We start from the raw sequence: 19,727 nt of genomic DNA, 5'->3' as shown, positions 1-19,727 counted from the left end.
CTGTTGAAGAGGGTGGAGGAGCATCTATATTTAGTCACAGGCTGCCTCCGTACTGACAGCCCTTGTTGTCGGTGCTGTTCCATTGTCATTGGCAGGCCTACGCGCGGCTTCATTTATCACATTTTGTCATTCTGTGTGCGCCGCCCCCGAACTTTGCTTCAATCTTTTGTGTTGTTGCATTTTATTAATTTGTTTGTCATATTTTTACGTTTGTTTATTGATTAAAATGTGCACACAGACGCATCTCGGGGATGTGCGGCCGGGGTCATTGTCTGCTCCCAGCTGTTGCTGCTGTTGGTGCTTCTGCTCTGCGGTCGCATCGCATTGCTGCTGTAAACACGTGTTTGCAGCAACATTATTATTGCTATCGCCTGCAAACATTATTTTTACTGTCTACATAGGATGGGCCTATAATATTGATATTGTTTTTGTCTGGCATTTTTACGAAAACATTGTTTTTATAATTATTGCCGCACCCTCCGCCACCTCCATTACAACTGATTTATTCCTACCTTTGCATCGTACAGACAGGCGGTCTGCCAACCCCGCCTCCCTGTTGTATTTGTTTGTACAAATTATTATGAAAGACAATTTTGTCAGCCGCATTTTTCATACATTTGGTTCGTCCTGTTTCTGTTATTTGTTTTTCGGTTGTTTTGTGGGCGTTTGCGTTCGCTTTATGAATTTTATAATTAATTGTCTTTGACATATTTTACACGGCCATGGTATTTTTTAGTCAGGGTTGAACTTGTTTCATAGCTTGATTGATTTTACTTAATATTTTGTCATCAATCATTAATGGCTTGGCGACGAGAAGAGTTTAATGGAATTATATCTTTATGATAAATTTTTTCGTAATATTTTGATTTATTCATGCGGACTTCTGCTAGTAATATCACTATTAAGTAACGCTTTTCTATCCGATTTTTGTTAGTTTACCAGCTTGTGAGAAAATAATGGAGCTTGTGGGGCTAACAGAGAGAATGAGAAAGAAAGAGACAGAAAGAGAGAGATAGAGAGAGAGAGAGAGAAAGAGAGAGAGGGAGATAGAGGGAGAGAGAGAGAGGGAGAGAGAGAGAGAGAAAGGGGAAAGACACGAGCAATTTTGGTTCTTGATTGATTAATAAACATATATAACATATATATATACTCTTATGCACTAAAAAGAAATACATTCATATGTTGACCAATTTAAATTAGTTGGCTGAATATTTTGATGCTAATTCTATTCGTAGCACGGTTGCATATATAGTTTTCTCATTGCCGCTTCTCTTAATACATATGCTCATTGTCATTCATTTCGTGTCATTGTCAGTGAAGACATTTGTATTGTAATTGACATCGCACCCAGCCTATTCAACTCCTGGCGCTGTAGGCACATGTCTTGCCAGTATCCCATTTGGCCAGAAAGAAATGCCTTTTATGTGGCTGCAATGCCACATACAATAAAAACCAGGCAGCCAAAACAAATGGCAATTAGTCGGTTCTGCTGTAGGGTCGAGTTGAGTTGAGTTAAGTTGGGCAAGGCTCACACAGGGGGCAAGTAAAAGCTGCTTAGAGCTTTGTTCCTTGCTTTTAATTAAAAGCAGATTAACATCGCGCGTGTAATGTATTTGGGCGGGAGAAGGCAGCATGCTCCTAACCCAAAAGACAGGTCCATAAACAAATTATTGCCAAGCTCTGCCAAGGAGACATTGGCAGTGACAGTCTTTCTCAAAGAGTGGCTGCAGCTAACTGGCTCAGACAATTGCCGCAATGAAGGCAACGTCTTTTTAAGTGAACTCCCAACCCAGCTGTTCTGCTTTTTTCAGTCATGTGTTGTTCTACAATGAACGATGTTTTGTACGCAATTGCAGCTTATGTCGCTCAGCTCCGCTGTACTTCACTGTGCCGCTGGCGCTGCTGTCGAAGTCGCTGGTGCTGCTGGTGGTTGTTGGTGGTGCGTCTGCTTGTTACTCGCTACATCAGTCACCGCTCACTTGACACATTTTGCCTGCCATGCAATTGGCACGAAGATGTTCCCGTCACGTGGTCATAAAATCGGCGAGCAGCCAGCCGGCGAGGAGTATGCAGAAGGCGACATCTAAAAATATCTACAAGTTTTTCACACCAAATTGCCACAGCAGCGGTGGCAACAAATTGAAATGTTTATTTCAAAGTGTTTGGCTCGTACATTTACGACCAGCGACGGCAGTTGCCAGGTGAGCAGAACTCAGCACCAGGCCACGCCTTCCCTCCAGCCGTCACCTAGATTAGCCAGCGAGCCCCTCAGAGTTGCTTAGCGTGATTGTCATAAATCTGTCGCGCCAGAACGCGCCCAAAATTGTGGGTTAAGTTGTCTGTTCAGGCATCAATTTAATTGCCTGCTGCTGACAATGTTCGCACCACGTCAAAGACTTGCACATCAGCTTAATTACACCACGTGCCTGCAATGCCTGGAGAGCCTGATCTTCCCACAGCATATTCAGACGGTGCCAGAGGGCAGGGCGCGGAGGCGACCGGGCGACATGTGTTTAAATATGCCAGCATTCACAGTGAAGCCTCCGTTTAGCCAACATTTACATTGCATTTAATTGCCACAAAATGCGCATAAATGCACTTTTATTAAATTCACTTTAAAATTGATTTTCGCCCGCCCTGCTGCGAGCGGCATGTGGTTGCCTTAACGAGCCACAGCCACCACACTCACATACACGTTCACACATGCATTCATGCCAAAGTGGCGCACTTGCGGTTGGGTTTCGGGCGACTTTCGCATGAATGGATTTTATTCATAACATTTTTATTTCATGCAAGCGCTGCAGGCAACTTGACTTTGAATCTTTGGCTGGACTCGACTCGCGACTTCTGCTTTGCCTTTAGCTCTGCTGCTAAGAATTAATTAAAAGCATTACCCAGAATTCGACAGAATGGGTTGCATTGTTGTTGGGGATACGCCTCGTTGACCCTTTGAACGCCCCCATTAATATTAAACTAAAAAAAAAAAAAAAAAAAAAAAAAACGAATAAATTGCCGATTGTGCAAAGTTCGAGCAAAGCGCTGCGGAAGACAAATTTTAATCAATTTTGTTTGTTCATAATTTCGCTAGATATTTAAAATGTAATAGAATAACATTGGATACCATTAAATATCCGGGGATTTATTATTCCCACTTCCTTAATTTTGGTAAATGTTATGTTTCTTATCAGAACATATTATGATATTATGACTGCCAATTTACAACCTGTTAATGCAACCTGGCAGGCAGCTTGAGCATTGGAAGGGAAAAAAAGAGTCTTCATATTATAAAACTACAATAGGTGGGTGCAAGTCGACTGGAAGCTGGACTGGATATTGTGCCAACGCACTCTTATAAAATGGTATTCGACAGCGTTTTCTTTTTTTTTTTGGTTTAGTTTAGATTACAACAAGCATGCTTATTAAATCTTTGACACTTTTGCCCTCACTGGTTTATATACTTAATGCGTAACGGAAGAAAGTTTCAATGGCATCAACTCTGGTCGCAGCTAATTGGATTTGCTTGGCTTTCGTTTTCGTTTCAGCCAAATCTCGCCCATTATCCAATTACGCAAAGAGCCGAACTGAGTTACGGCTGTTAAGGTCAAAGTTAAGCCGGGCTGCGGTCGAGGCGCACTTGAAATCTAATTTTGATAATAAGTGCGAGAAGAGCAAGGCACCCAAAAGCTGATGCCCATTTCATAATAATACAATTTGAGCACAATTATCTTAACAAATTAAGCTTTAACCGCAGTGCACTTCAATTTTTTGGTTTCTATTGGTATTGTTGTTGTTGGCATTGTTGTTGTTCTTGCCCAACAGCTCATTTTGTTGGCAACTGGCGAGCAGCGTGGAGTGCCTTCGCTCCGCTCAATGCATGTAATTAAATTGAAATTTCAATATTGCCCATGGCCAAGGGCCTGGCAGGCAGGCGAAAAGCAGGACCCAGGCAGCAGCTGTCGCTCCATGGCGGCACTTGCTCATATTTTTGTTTTTTGTATTTTTTTTTTTTTTTGTTTTGCTGGGGCCCCTTCCAGTGCCACGTTGTTGATTTATAAGCCGTGGCCAAAAATGTTGCAAAATTAAAGTGTAATTTATGTGCTTGGTTTTGTCCCGCGTATCCGCTGAGTTCGAGTCCTGTTTATCCGCCTCATGTCTTACTTGGCCAAGTGCGTAATGCGGGGCGACCTTGTGGCCCCAGTGACCCGGGAAAAAAACCGGCTGAGCTTAATGTGGCCTGGCCAACTTTGATCCCGTGCTCTCTGCACCTGGCCCACACACACACACACACACACACTCAAAGTGTTAATGTTTTTATGTGAATGGCTGCCTGACTGCCTGCTAACCTCCCAACCTCCCAGCCTTGCAGTCTGCCTGGCTGCCTGATGATGCTCGTATGTCTGCGCCTGTGTTGAGTGTCCTTGCGATGTGCCGTTTGCCACTTGAGTTATTTAAATTGCGTAAGTGTGGACGGGCAGTGGCGAGGGGCAACGTGAAAAGATTGATAAAATATGTTAATTGCGCTTGTTGTATCCCTTACCGAAACGTGGCCCAGCCATTCCCTGCGTTTGGCTCGAACGAGTGTCAGCTCCTGCATGAAATTGTCGCCAACAATGCTGAAAAGTTAATTTTCTTGCCACTTGGTAAACGCAAATTAAAAACATTTTAATTATGTTTATGGCATACATCCGAGCGCTGCTTTTGATAAATTGAATTGCTACGCGAGTCTTTTGTTGTCGTGCATGCAGAGTGGAAGAATAACCTCATCTAATCAAGAGCATTTTCTACTTGCATTCTTGCGCTTGAGCTTGTGTTGTTTTGTGCATAATTTAAAGGGATGTATTAATGTGCCAAAATAGGCCCAAAGGCCAGAGAACCTGTTCCCTGATAAATTCTGCTAGTTCCACAATAATTTCTTAGTTTTTTGCTGATGCATCTCAAAAGTTTCGCATAAAATGAACTCTTTGCATAATCGTTGTAATAATAAATATTCTATGCAAATTCGAGGGCGTACAGTAGGACGTGGGAAAAAGCCTGGGCAAAGGAAGAAGTTTGTTAAGCAAACTTAGAATACCCAGACCATTCACAGCTTACATTGGTAGTCATGGTAGTCACTAAAGATTTTCGCTCACCTGCTGCGAAAATCTTGCGCAATAAGCAAAAATGAGTAGGGTATTTCATTTCAGATGGGCGTTTATTTATATAATTATCTGCTAAAGAGTTCACTTTGAAAGTTTTCTCTACAGCATCAAAAGTATGGAATCTTGTCCAGCAGCTTAAACAGTGATTGTTTGGCAAGGGGAAACGTCTCTATGGGGCAATTGCGTGAGGTCATACCTGAGGCTCAAAATGCCCATAAAGATATTTGGGTTAGGTGAATACAAAAATATATACAGAAATATATACAGAAACCTAAGGACAACTGCTATTGATTTGCAAAACAAAAAATAAACAGAGCGAAAATTGGAGAAATTCAAATAAGTGAATGCGAAATACGTTTTGCATCATACGCTTGACCGACACTCAATACAGACATATGCTCTTTGAATCCAATTGGGTAACCTTTGACTCACACAGACACACGCATACACGCACAATAACAAACACACACACACATGTTTTCTTACTGTTATTGTATTGTGCATGGAAGCGTTTCTCTGTTATTAGCAGCCAATCGAAAGAAGAAGAAATCTGCCGCTGTTGCTCTTTTCAGTGGCAGCAATTACCGAGGTTTGCATATGCGTGTGCTTGTGCTTGTGGATGTGTGTGTGTGTGTGCTGGTCACAGCCAAATGTTACATAATCAAAATCATGGCAGTAGCTGCAAAAAAAAAACCACCAAGCAGCCAAGCCGAAGAATCTTCACTCTAGACTCAACTCTTGGTAGCCGCAAAAACCCTGTCGAGTTCTTTTGTGGCTGTAACTATATGAAAGCGTGTGTGTATATTTGTGGCTTGTGTATTTCCTTCCTGGTTGGCGTTTTGACTTTGTTGACTCAATTTCCGCATTTAATGACCCGTTACCAAATATGCCTGAAATTTTCAAGCCAATTCCCAAAAACTGGCTGCCCAGCTGCTGCTGCTCAGCTGAGATTATTTGAGTGTAAATGAGCGGTTTCATTATGGCGTTTCTGCTGTGGTTACCGTTGTTATTGTCGTTGTGCCCAGCTTGAGCGCAGCTCATTGCCTCTGGCATAATATAGCTCATACGCAGCGTATATTAAAGGGGCGGATTATTAAAGGCATCAATTTGTCGGACTTATCGGCTTTGAAGCTCATCACAACCTATTGCAGCATTTATTCTAACGCTTCCTTCCCCCTTTATCTGTTAAAGTCATTGAAAATGCGCTGAGCGCATTATAAGCGCAGCTTATGGCAGCATTTTGGAGTCGAAGAGCCATTGGCGATGCGGGGAGAATGTGAAATGAAAACAAATAACGAAATGCGATACACAATTATAGCCTAATCCTAGGCAATAATCAAATGCCATAACCTTGTCCAGAACTGAACTGAACTGAACTGTGTGAACTCGCCACTATAGCAACAGTAACAACAACAACTACAACAACAACAGCAACAACAGTAACAGCAACAACAAAAACAAGAACAACAAAAATTGTGGCTATAACAATAGCAACATGTGTGGGTGTCGCATTGCTTTTGATTATGGCGCATAAATGTTTTTTAACAACGGCTAACAAAAGCAATCGAAAGGCGAAAAGCGAAATGCCCTGAATCTGAGGCGAAAAATGAAAATCAAAGGCGTTTGCGGGTTTCATTTCGGACAATGACAGTTTCGATTGGGCTCGCATTCAGATCCAGGGCACATAAACAACAATAAATACGACTGTGCCAACCATTGAGCATATTATTGGGGCATGGCATACTAAGGCAGCGATTTGGCATGCACGGTACGTTCTGGCCGTTCTTGTGCGTCCTTGTGCGTGTCCTGTCGCCGGACCGGCCGTTGTTTTCAATCCTTTGCACCAATAAAGTTTTTTATGTTGGCTATTTGTAACCTTTTTGGATTTAACCGCCGCCAACGGCCTGCCGCCCCGCTTGATGTGGCCTAATAGCGGTTTGCTTTCTTTCACTTTGATTTAAAAATATGTTTTACCCTCGCATCACACTTAAAAGACTCCTCTGGCTGCATCTTAAGCAGATATGGTAAGGGATATGTGTTGTCCCTTCATTGTCCAACTGTTTGCTTCTGACTTTGTAACGCATAATTTCAACATAATAGCACTCTGTCGTCTTTGTCATTCTTTGTCCTTTGTGTCCTCTGTCTGCGAATTGAGATGTTTGTGAAATTGGGTAACATCCTTTTTTCTTCTTTACTGGCATCACCCTTTTCATTATTTTTTTTTTTTAATATCCATTGTTTATTGTTTGCATTTCACTGCGATTACCGCTGATTGTGTGCATTATTAATTTTGAGTGCTTATCAGTTTAAGCGCCTGCTTCAAAAATGTATTACTGTTGAATGTAATTCATTGATTAATTTATAGACCAAACGCAGTTCACAGCATCTGTCAAAAGCTCCATGAAAAATTGATATACAGTATTTTATTTAACGCCAAGGGTCGTGCTGTTTGTTTCTGCAATTGTTTGTTTACTCGATTAAAGCGTTAATTATTTTATTAAACACACGCAAGAAGTGGATTAAATCTGTGGCGGATCCTCCACTTTCACGCAGTGTAACAAATAGCTTTATTTATTATTGACAAACTCAATTTTGACTGACCGAGCACGGAGAGGGAAAAAAGTACCCACAAATACTTTTAAGTATATGGGAAAATGACCAACAAATTTGAACTCTGGTTTAAGTTGCGAAAGGCTTTGACTTCTTTGAAAAATAATCAAAATTAAATTTAAAAAACATAAATTAAAATTAATAATTGTCTGTTGTTGAGCTTTTGATGCTCTGACGTTCTTGAAATTTTTATATGAAGTACTCAACATTAAACTCGGCGGTTAACTTGATTTCATAGTCTTGGTCCTTACTTAAGTCTGTTGTAAAAGAAAGTTTTTATTTTCCCGTGTGCCTACGACTATTTCTATTGGGGTGTCCGGGGTCCAACATATTTATTCTGGATTTTATGTGATAAATTTTGTACGTTATAAGCAAAGTTTTTGTGAATAATTTGGAGCTCAACATAAAACAGAAAAGTTGAGCACAATAAGCGAAAACAAACATGAACTACTAAAAAGTCTGCACGCATGCGAACCCGAACTTACAATATAAACAATAATCATACACAAATAACATCGAAGTCAATGAATGAATTGTTAACTGGCACATCAAAATGCGTCAATAAAAAATCATAAAAATATGATTCAGCCAGTCGTGCATGATGGGCAGAGATCATCACCCAGTCGTTCATGGCCAGAAAACCCACCGACATCTCTTCCACGCTCCCACCACATGTACGTCAGCGTCATCAACGTTATTGTCATTCGTTTGTTCATCATACACACACATACACGCACACGCACACAAACAGACACATATACACCCCGATACACAAACATGTAGCAGTGTGCACACATGTATAAGCCTCAGCTTGTTTGTTACACATATCCAATAAATTTACATTTTTATCGAAAAAGTTTCAGAGCATTCGCTGTTCTCTCATATGTTGCTCATGTTGTTGAGCTGTGTGTTGTTGTTGTTGTTGTTGTTGTTGTTGTTGTTGTGGTTGTTGTTGCTGTTTCTGTTGTTCCTGTTACCGCACTAAAGCGGAAATATCAAAAATAAATCTCTTGGCGTGTTTCCGCTCCTAGAATGTCAAATACCGAGTCTAACATTTATAATTGGCACACACAAACACACGCACACAAATACACGCAGAATCACAAGCCCACACACATACGAGTTATTGAAACAAAAACAGCAATTTGCGACTTTTAATGGCACCATCATTGACTCAATCAGTTGTGAAAGTTTCATTTGCCACTCAGTACCAGTGAATGCCAAAGCCTTGCTTTTTATTGTCTCTCTTTTTTTATGTTCCCTCACGTTTAATTCCATGTGTGTCTCATCTGTCGCTTTATCTAACTCCTAGAGAAAAAGAAAACAAGGGGAGATGACTGTAATTAGCGGCAGAATATATACTGCACTACATGAATGCAAATTTTATGACATTTTCGTATTGTAGTATAGTTTCGTATAGTATAGTTTGACAGTTCGAACAGCAACTTATTTTTTCTTTTCGAGCAACTTCACACAACATTTTCCCAAGTTTCTTCAAGCTGAAAGGCAAATTGAATGATTTGTGACTTCGGCAACTTTTTTGCCTACTTCTTAAGTTGCTCCACTAGCAAATACTTTACGGCTCCCCTGTGTATATTGCGCCAGACGGGGCAGGAGCGGCGTATCCAATATGTCACCAGTCCCCAAAGTATGCAAGCTTGGATTTACCTGCTATCAGCGGCACGTCCTCATTTTATTAGGGATCCGCCTTTTGTCACACATTCCTTCTGCTAGCACCTTTTCCTTTTGTGCTGTATAAGACATAATTGTGCTTAGCCGTGGTGTTATACCCTGTACATTTTTTAAAGATAACTCGAAAAAATCTGGGTTGATATATACACATTGATATATTCCTATAAACCAAGTTTTCCTGATCAGTTTCAATCCTTGAATCCGACAATTAAATTCCTGTATCAAAGCAGTCCTTTTTCTGTAGCTCGGAGCAGACTTTCTTTCTGCATCTACACATACACATACATATTCATGAGGTTGAAAATGTGTTAGACATGCTTAGCTATCTGCGATTGGAACATTCTCGACGAGGGATTTCTTTTTGTTGTTGTTACTCCTGCTGCTGTTACTGTAGCTGCCGTGGCTTATTGACATGCGACTCGCATTGCGCATATGTATATCCAATGCGTCCTCATTAGTCAAAGAACTTCAGACTCCACAACAGTTCGTTTCGTGTTGCCCGTCAGTTAGGCATTCTGTCACCAGTCAGTCATTCTTTCCAGACATTCATTTTAGCGACCAAGCAGTCATGTTGATGCTGCGAAACTTAGAAACGGGAGAGCGTCAAGTGACTTGGGTCTACACAGCGAAAAGCGCATTGGGAAATTCTAGAGAATAATCTAAGGGTGAGTCTTTTTGTTGTATACAAAGGTAATGCCAATCGATAGGCCTTTACATCATATAAAATTATAATGAGTATATCATTATATCTAAGCGTAAAAGCGGATTTTGAATAGCATGATTGTTGACTTCAATCAACAAATTGAAAATATTTATTAAAACATTTGAGCCAAACTTTAAGACAACGTTTTTTACATAGATTAGCGAAACCTCCCAAAAAGTCGATAATCCCAAATGCAGAGAGCTTGCTTTGCTGAAGAGGACCAAGTAAAAACTCTGGTCAGACTGAAGTAAGCTAAAAGTGCAACAAGCCCGAGCTTCGGGTGTATTAACGTGCAAGCTGGTATCCATGTATGAATGTGCGCGAGTGTGTGGAAGCATACGCTGTGTGTTGCAAATTTTTGCAGCTCTTGGATCAATTCCACGTTGTGCGTTCCCAGCCAGGATAAAGCATCTGGCTGCAGTCGGGGAGGGTGTTGGGCAATGCAAAAATGCTGCTGCTTGGCGACCACCAACGCTGACACACAGTGCGTATGAGTTATGCAGATAACAGCCGCGGTTTTTCAGCAACCTCTGAGAGTGTGTTACTCAAAGGCATCGTAATTCTCGGCGTTTTTTCTGTTGCCGAGTCCAAGAAGGGTGTGCTCTATATCATGTTCTTCTTTTGCGACTTAGCTGAGTTATTGAAGCCATTGAAAGTGAGGTTGGGTTATTGTTAGCGGTTCGCTGAAGTTTTCTTGTCGTTTTGCCATACTCTTTAGCCAACCAATGAAAATATATATTTTTTTTTTAAATTCCTGTTATAGGAATGATTACTTTTTAGATGGGATATTGAGATAGTAACATATCTAAATTCAGGTTTTGCTTAGCTGAAAAAATGCATATATAAATATATTATCTTTTAGCTGGACAGGGTATTTGTAAATTTCAGCTTCCCTACTTGTGGTGTGCTTTTGTAGATTTTGTTGTTTCAGCTTATTTTGTGGTTTTTTAAGCGCATGGCTTTCCTTTAGTTAGGTTATTTGGATTTTCATACTTTTTTGTTTCTTTTAGTGCGGAGCTTGGCAAATTTAAATTAAAACTTCGGCACTTTGCATTTCATCCTTGACTTTATGACTTGGGTTAACATGGCAATGAAATTTCTCTTCCCTCCTGTTTTTTCTGGGGTTTGTATGTGAAACTTTGTGTCGACATTGTGGTTGTAAAGCGTCAAACGCTTAAAACTTAAATCAGTTTTTATTTTTATTATTATTTTTTTTTATAATTGTATGCAATGGCTGCCAGCCACACGGCTGAAACGTCGCTGTCGTTATCGCTTAAGTTTAAAGACTCGAAATTTGCAAATTGGCTAACTCCGCGCTCATTCCCACTTCGAATCTGCTTCATTTCATAAATTGCCAACGCGTTTTGCATTCACATGAATTGTTTCGAAATTTTGAATATTTTATTTTTCCCAACCAGTTCTCGTGTGCCTGAAATTTTGGGAGTGCTCTTCGTCCTGTCGCTGAAATGTAAAATGCTTCTTTGAATATTTTATACATTTTTCATTCGCGCGTTATATCGCAAAATAATTTTCCACACATTCCTGGCGCAACTTTGACATTGAAGCGAGCTTCAATGTGAGCGCATGTGTAAGTGGGTGCGTGGGCGCCCGTGTATTTGTGTGTGCGTGTGTGTGTGCTAAACATCTGAAGCACGTCTGCCTCTTCGTAAGGGGGCCACCGACATTATGATGCTATGGCGCTGGACCTGCTGCGGGCTCCTGCAATTGCATGCCTTGGCCTTTAGCACCCGTTTGCCAGTAAATTTGCATATGTGTGTGCGTTGTATTATGACGTGTGAGCGGTTGCGTGTGTATGTATGCGTGTGTTGGTATTCATTTTGTGTTAAAATTTATGCAATGGCTTAAATAAGCGCAAAAATGGCATTTTACCCTTGGCAAGTGACAAAAATGTGTGTGTTTAGTAAAAATAATTATGCAACACACATTTTTCAGAGCAATTTTTTCCTGTGCTTTTTTTTTTATTCTGTCTAAAGGTGCCACCGAGGAGCGGAAGAGCAAATTTTAGGGGCAGCATTTTAAGTATTTTATGTCAAGTGAAACTTTGTGCACCGCAAAGTGCTTTTCTAAACATTTGCAGATGGCCCTCGGGGCTGCTGCAGCAAGTTCAGTGTGTTTACGTGCATGTTTGCATGGAATTCTTCTTAGCACAGCTTTTGGTTGGGTATTACAAGGTAAGGTCGATGTGTAGACCACATTTAGTTTGTTGACAAAACAACTCGACTGGACAAAGCCACGAGTTAGATCTCTGAAGCAAGTTGTTTAAAAATAGCAAATGCTTTAAATTCTTCTGCGACGGTGCGTATACTTTATGTAGCATATGCAAAGTAATCGCCAGCAATGTTGTCTTTGGGCTTCAATTTTCTTTCATACACACACACCCACCCACACACACACACACACATACACACATTTTTTGCGGTTTTCCGTTTACCTGTTTATGCAAAATCAATAAACAGCTTGCGACAAGTGTCAAAAGCGAGCTCAGAAAAAAATTGTTTGCATGTCAAAGAGGTTAGCACCTAGCAACAAGATGATGATACGCTTTCAGCAAGGCCAAGAGCAAGAGCCAAGGTGGAAGCAACTGAAAAAAAATTGACAAAGTTAAGTTCTGAAGGGTTCAAAGCTCAGGCAAAGAGAGCGAAACAGGGAAAGGTAGAGCAACACATCAAAAATCAATTTCCTGCTAGAGCAAATGAAAAGCGAAAACTTTTGGTATTAGTTGGCAAAAGTGAAAGTCAGGCTGGGCCAAGAAACTTGAAAGTTGGCCACAACTTTCACCTGTCACTGCTGCGTTGGCAATAAAAACGATCGCAGTCAAAGCCAAATCCGCTACCACAATCAGACAAACAATCAATAGTTTGATTAGCTCCGAGTGCCACGTGTTGACGCTAACAATAACAACAACAACAGCAGTCGCACCAAAAACTACAGGAAAGAATCAGCTCTAAGCCAAAAAGTTTTGACAGCAAAAAACTTTTAACTGTTGCTTATCTGTGAGCGCCCCGAAACTTGGTGCAGCAGCAGCATCAGTAGCAGCAGCAGCGCCCGCAGCAGCAGTAGCAGCAGTAACGCCCACAACAGCAGCAGTTGCCCGCAGGCATTTAGCTGGCATTTATTTGAGCAGATACATATATTAGCTGTAGTATGTGTATTTATGTGTATGCATAAACACAGCTGAAAGTCAAATGGCAAAAATATGCACATAAATTTCAAAGATTTAAGTGCAAAAAATAAAAACTTGCAAATGCGCACAGATAACCAAATACAGCAACTGCAAAACAATGGCAACAACAACATCAACAGAAACAACAATTACAGCAAAAACATCCTCATCAAGGAGCAGCAGCAGCAGCAGCAGCAGTGAGATACATTTAATAAAATTAAACAAATTGCAGGGCCCTCTACCTTGCGGCCTTCTGATGCTGCTGCTGCTGCTGCTGTCGAGCGGAGAGCTCTTGCCGAGTCTTGAATTATTGTCAACGAGCGACAAACTTTTTTGTTTTTTTTTTTTTACAAATCCCTCGACTGCCACGCCTCCTGCTGGCTGCCAAATACAAATGAGTTGTCTGGGGCGGGGGGGCGAAAAGCAAACGACAATTCATGTAAATTGCTTAATTTATTAGACTTTTTGCTGGGTCGGGCGGGCAAAAGCAAAGCTCCCTACGCCCACTCCTAAAGGGCGCCTCGCACATCCGGCTGAGCCATGTGGCTTCTTGCCTTTGACTGTGTCGCGACTTTGGCTTAAGTATTTCATAGCTTGCTATTGTTGTTGTTGCTGTTGCATGGCTGGGCTTTTCTATTTGCACGCTGTAACAATTTTGCGCTCGGGCTTTGACAGGCTTTTGTTTTATTTGTCGGTACAAAAGTTTTGCCAGCCATTTTCTTGACGCTGCTTTATTTTCTTTCCCCGTTTGCCAACATTTCAACGTTCTTCTTCTTTGTGCTGTTCTGCGAATTTGTTATCTTAATTCTTGTCATTTAAAAAATCTGCCACCATTTGTTTTTAAATAAAACTCAAGGCAATTGAATTTGTTAACGCAAAGTTTTCTACCTTTTTTTTTTCCCAATTTTAGCGTGTCATTTTTGTTACTCTTAATATGCTGGAAAACAGACGGACATATGTATGTATAGGTATATATATGTGTGTGTACCTAATGTGGCAGCAGCCAGGCGAGAGTCTCGTGTTTCGCATACGCCCCGATGCCGTTAGAAACGTGTGGAATATGGGCAACTGGCACGTAACGAAAGCAACGCACGATAAGTTAAGGTAAGCAATTCTTATATTACGCCCTTCACCCCGCAGTTCTGTCGTCGTCAGCTTAATGGCAGCATTCATACAAATCACGGCTGCCTGCGCCGGAGCTTGGCTGCCATTGCACTTTTCACTGTTGTTACTGGCACTGCCACTGCTGCTGCCACTGTTGTTTCCTTTCTTTTTATTATTATTATTTTTTTTTCGGTAGTGGCATGAATAATATGTACACGGAGAAATTCCATAAAATGCAAGTAAAAAAGGGAAAAGCAGCTCGAGTAAAGTGCAAGCAATGCGCGCCAAGCCATATACACACACTAACACCCGAATCGGACAAGCCGTATACACACACACACACTCTCTCACATACGCACACTGACACATGCACGTTGTGGTAAGGCACGAGTAGCCAAAAAACTAGGTTACAAGTTGCAACTTGAAACTTGACGGCGTTTCTTTTTCTGCCGGCAGCTGCAACTGTAACTGCTGCTGCTGCTGCTGTCGCGCTCAAGTTAAAGCAAAATAATATAAATATGCAACATACCAGAAATGTTGGTGAACTTCCTGCTAGAGCTACGTTCAGTAGCAGCACTTAGACACACACACACACAGAAAACAGTTGGGCGAGCCACAATGCCGGCTATCACTGGACAAGTATCATGTAGTATCGCGTCATTTGGCACTCGGACTTGGCTGCTAAGCCGGCTAAGTGCACACCAGAAACTGGCCCGAACTGCTCCACTTTGTTGGTTGCTGGCAACTGGCAAGCCGCCGTCGTTGCAAAGCCGATGCGGCGAAATGGCAGCCGAATGATTTGCTCTGTATTCGCCTTTAACTGCCAGTATTCGCTTGCGAAATTCGAAAAGCGAGAGAGCATCAGGATGCGGAAAGAGAGAATCAGAAGAAGAGAAAAGGCATCCGCCGTGTGGGCCGCTCTTTTGGATTGTATAACAGTTTCTCGACATACAGTGTTCCATTTTGCTGATATCCTGGTGTGGGTGTGGGTGTGTGTGTATGTGCGTTTGTGTGTGTGGTTATGTGTGTGTTTGTGCATTTGATTGTGTGGGTGTGTGAAATTGTGTCATTAGGTGCATTTGTTTTCGTTGTGCTTCCCCATATTCCCCGTGTTGCTCTTCTTGTTGTTGTTGTTGTTGCTGCCGCTGATGTTTGTGATGCTTCTTTTTCATGCAGTGTCACTGTTAGCTAAACTTTGTCTGTGTGTGTGCGTAGGTGTGAGTGCTTTGCCCGTCAACGGGGCGCCGTTCATTCTCTTCTAACTAAATGCCACGATTATGTTTCGGAGTCTCATTAGTTGCAACTTAAAGTCTTCTAAAGCGTCAACTAGCGGCTACTGGGGCTGTGGCTGCGCGGGGGATGCGCTGTGTAAATGATGCCGTTAATGATGTAAGTGCAAGCGAGTCAAGCACCTTCTTTTTAGGTCGAGCTTGTGTGTCAGGTTTATGAGATTGTTAATTGGTATTAGCTGCAGTCTCGCCTTTTTGCGCATACATCCCCACATATATGGATATCTACTTTTATCGTTTCACCCGTGTGCTCAAAACCCAAATGAATTTGACAATGCAGCAGGCACAGAGACTAAAACAAAGCAGTCATAAAATGGCACAACTAATCACGCTGACGTTGACAGAAAAGCAGAGACAAAAAACAACCAAAAACACGAGCAGAGCAGCCACAACAAACAACGTCAACAATGGAGCCGCCTATAAAATTCACATGCGAGCGTGTTTAATGGAGGCCCAGCCCACCGAAACGGAACCAGCACACAGGTTGTATGTATGTTGATCCATGCTCCTGACCAGGATAGGTCTACAGGTCATAGCTGGGCGGCATGACTGCTGGCTGCTGGCATGTCCGTGGCAACTAATTTAAGCAACGCCGTTATAATTACAGCGTGTGCAGTGAGGGGCAGTAAAAGTGCTGGAAAATGATGCGCACGTGACATCCGGCAAGGCGTCACGATGGTCAGGTGGATTGCTGGCCAAGGGCTGGGTTGGCCAGGCCAAAAGGCACAAAGTGAAAAAAATCTGCCAGCCAGCCAGCTAACTGACAACAACTGGATCAGCAGAGGACCAACAGCGGGAGCAGCTAGCACAAAGGCCAGCAAACGAGACACACAAGCCAAAAGCAAACAAAAGCCAAGTAACCAACTGCACTGCAGTCCTCTTCCATCCGCCTTCTAAGGGGAAACTTCTTTCTTTTTTTTTTTTTTTAGAAAATTATGCGCTAGTCGCAAGACGCAGTCGGCTCATTTTCCATTTGTTAGTCAGCTCACAGGAGCTAACAGGCAGTTGAGTACTCTGCTATGGAACATAATGTGCAGCCAGGGCATGTAATTTTATACAAGCGTGTGAGGGGGCAGACTATCTACTATCTACTAAGGGAAGGAATCTCTGAAGAAAACCCCTTTGAAATCAGGTGCATGCAATGAGGTTATGAAGTTAGGGTATACAAACTTCGTTACAATATTGTGCTTTTCTAAAGGAAGCATGGGTTTGAAAATGGGAATGAAAGCCTGGGCAGGCGCTCAAGAAAATTAGTCGCGCTTTTGCGCGCTCGTCGGAAAATAATAAAAACTGAAGTGTAAATTTACTTCCGCTGCAAAAATGTGGGCGCATGCTGACAGCTGCTGGTTTGGGCGTGGATGTAGGCGTGGGCATGCCCCAAAGCGTCGAGGTGGACGCTGCAACTTTTTCTAATTAAGCGTACGTGCGACTGTCAGCAACATCACGAGCCACGACCCCGGCTACGACTGAGGCAAAGACAGCGGCAAAAATGAAAGCGGGGAGTGGATTAGGGGCAGGAGCACGGACAGAGCAGCTAACTGCTAACTTGTATAACTTATTGTCGTTGACAATTGTTTTAATTGAAAAGTGCCAGTGCCTCTGAATATACATATGTATATATTTATGTATGTATGTGTGCGTGCGTGAGTGTGTGCTTGGGTGTGCGTAGGTTGGGTATGTATACACAGGTAGAGAATACTCTTGAGCTGCTTAAGCCAACTTTAAGGCAACTCCCAGGCAATAACAATAACAATTCAATCAACGCTGCCGTCCGGCTAACAAATGCTGACTCATTTATTTGCCAGATGCCAGACAAGAGCGTACATCCATGAAATACTTGGCTGAGAGAAGCGTTGGCAACATTTGTAAGCATTTGTCTTGCCCCAAGGCGTTGTAGCTGGCGCAGCACAGGTCTCTGCCGTGGCCCACACTTGACTTTGCACGCTCTTTGCTGCCATTCGGCTGACCAGCTTGAGCTAACAAATGCTTGAACGTAACTTGAAGCTATAATTGAAGGCGTAGCTGCTGCCGGAGTTGCATTTGCAGTTGCCATAGTAGCTGCAATTGTAATTGCTCTTGTTGCTGTTGTTGTTGTGGCACGCCACGCTTCGATTAGCGCCGGTCGCATAACTCAAGACACGACTCAAAATCCATTTCCTGCCACGTCGTGGCGCAACATTGCACATTTATCAAGCGGGGGCGACACACACGGGGCTTAGCTGTGCATCATAAATAAGCCTATACGCGATGCAAACGGTAGCCAAGTTTGGCACCCGTACTACCAGCCTGTGTCTGCAACTTTCTTAATTTTCGTTTGCCGTAAATTTACTCGGGCCAAGCCCACGCCAGCAGATCGCTCATACGACTTGCACCCGCCGCCACATTCTAAGATATCGCCGTCATATTGTTGTGCAACGCAGCGTCGCGGAAAATCGGTTAAGATGCCTCTTCAAGGCTTCGCAAAGTTTACCCTTTTTTTTCGAGCACCTGGCTTCAGCTGGCGCCTACCTTAGTTTTGTCCGTGACTGCGACGGCTCAGTCACCGGTTTGAAGTTTTGCCAGGTTTGCGTGTTTTTAGTGTGATTTCCCGCTGCCATTGCCCCCGTGCCTACATTCAATTGAGATTTCCATTCGAAGTCGCGTCGTTTACTTTTCGATTCGTTTCGTTTTGCAGTCTGTAATTACGAGCTGGCGCTTTTGATGCTTACGGTTTAACTTTCAACAGCTGTAACTCCCACTTTTCCCACTTTTCCAATTCAGGGAGTTGACTAAGTTTCCCCGTCGCCAATTGTCAGTTGCCAGTTGCCAGTTGCAAGAGAACCAAAGCAAACCCTAAAACTTAGACATACGAGTGTATACAGACATTTATACTATATAATCGACATTGTCGATTTCCGCGTGTTTTTGGTTTTTGCACCAAAAGTTTCAGTTAGTTTTGTTTTGTTGGCATTTCTAATGCTTTGGAATAAGTTCTTGCTACTTTTTGATTGCGTTGCACTTCCAATTGCAATTGCGAAAAGATTGCATATTTGATTTGTGCTGATTTGCGTTCCTTGGCAACACTTTGCTTAGCAGCTCATTATACGACTACGGAATTTTGTATGCATAAAAACCAGCAACAGGCTCTGGTCTGGTTCTAGAGCCAAAATGAATTCTCGGCAAATGTAAATGTTTGCCGCTACTCCTTAGCCGCTCTTCGGCGGATCCTAATTAGAAAAGTTGCCTCATTCCCGGATTACGCGAGTAAGCGTTACCCTTGGCTCCCATTTTACATTGAGCTCCATAGCGTCTATTAACGCAACATTGGCGTTAATAGAGTCCCAGCATTATTGAGAGTTTTACCAATGAGTTTGCCAGCAAGTTTAAAATTGTCAGCAAAAAAAAGGGTTAAAAAATCAAGGCGCAAAATACGGTTCACTTAATTTGCATTTAATTACAAAGTTATACAAAGTCACAAAAAAAAAAAAAAAAAAAAAATGGTCAAGTAAAGCGCATTAAATTAAGGCCGTGCCTGTCAAGCACCCTTGACGGACTGTCAGACCGGCAGACAGACCGACAGCTGCTCAATAGCAGGTCAATAGCGGCGCAAATATTTGCACAAACTGCGAACTGAATGCTTAAAATGTGTAAGCCTTTCGATAAAATCTCATAAATACTTATAAATCCGTATTATTTTTATACGTTCCCGATGTGAAACAAGTAAGAAAGCTCTCTGAGATATCTACTTTTCGACTTGCAGATACCCTCCAATGAGCTCTTAAGTAATCCTAGAAGCGCCCACTTTTCTATTAATTCGATATAAATGCAGTCATTAAAGAAGTTAACTTCGTAGTAAAGACATATATTGTTTTTTTTTTTTTTTTATATATTTATTTCTGTGAAGCCTGGGAAATAAATAAATGGGTTTGTTTTGCATCTGAGTTCATGGAATAAAGATACCTGGACATGCTACATGCATACCATATTCCTTCCCCATATTAATGAAACAAAAACACTGCCCAGTTTAT

At 42.0% G+C, this 19,727-nt stretch overlaps 1 protein-coding gene and 1 long non-coding RNA gene across 6 annotated transcripts in view; one reads left to right on the top strand and one right to left on the bottom strand.

The window, feature by feature from the left end:
- beat-IIb (beaten path IIb) overlaps positions 1-15,161 on the bottom strand; it is a 32,184-nt gene extending 17,023 nt beyond the window's left edge. The window contains exon 1 of one of the 2 annotated variants that reach the window (XM_015171456.3): positions 14,961-15,161. The gene's annotated coding sequence lies outside the window, so the exon portion shown is untranslated. Of the gene's footprint in view, positions 1-512; positions 674-14,960 lie in introns of those variants that run through there. The other variant, XM_002054356.4, reaches the window with a different exon arrangement.
- An 863-nt stretch (positions 15,162-16,024) lies between these two features.
- Positions 16,025-18,662, top strand: LOC26531813 (uncharacterized). 4 transcript variants are annotated; one of them, XR_011416045.1, is made up of 4 exons: positions 16,030-16,210; positions 16,328-16,576; positions 16,650-16,852; positions 16,919-18,662. It is a non-coding gene; the product is annotated as an uncharacterized lncRNA (long non-coding RNA). The 4 variants fall into 4 exon arrangements; XR_011416047.1 differs by having other exon boundaries at positions 16,025-16,203; positions 16,650-18,660; XR_011416046.1 differs by having other exon boundaries at positions 16,025-16,206; positions 16,650-18,660.
- The last annotated feature ends 1,065 nt before the right edge of the window (positions 18,663-19,727 follow it).

Source organism: Drosophila virilis, chromosome 2, assembly GCF_030788295.1.
Source record: "Drosophila virilis strain 15010-1051.87 chromosome 2, Dvir_AGI_RSII-ME, whole genome shotgun sequence".
In the NCBI taxonomy this organism is placed as follows: Eukaryota; Metazoa; Arthropoda; class Insecta; order Diptera; family Drosophilidae; genus Drosophila; species Drosophila virilis.
The sequence above is the reverse complement of the archived record's forward strand: the minus strand, read 5'-3'. Positions and strand labels throughout refer to the sequence as shown.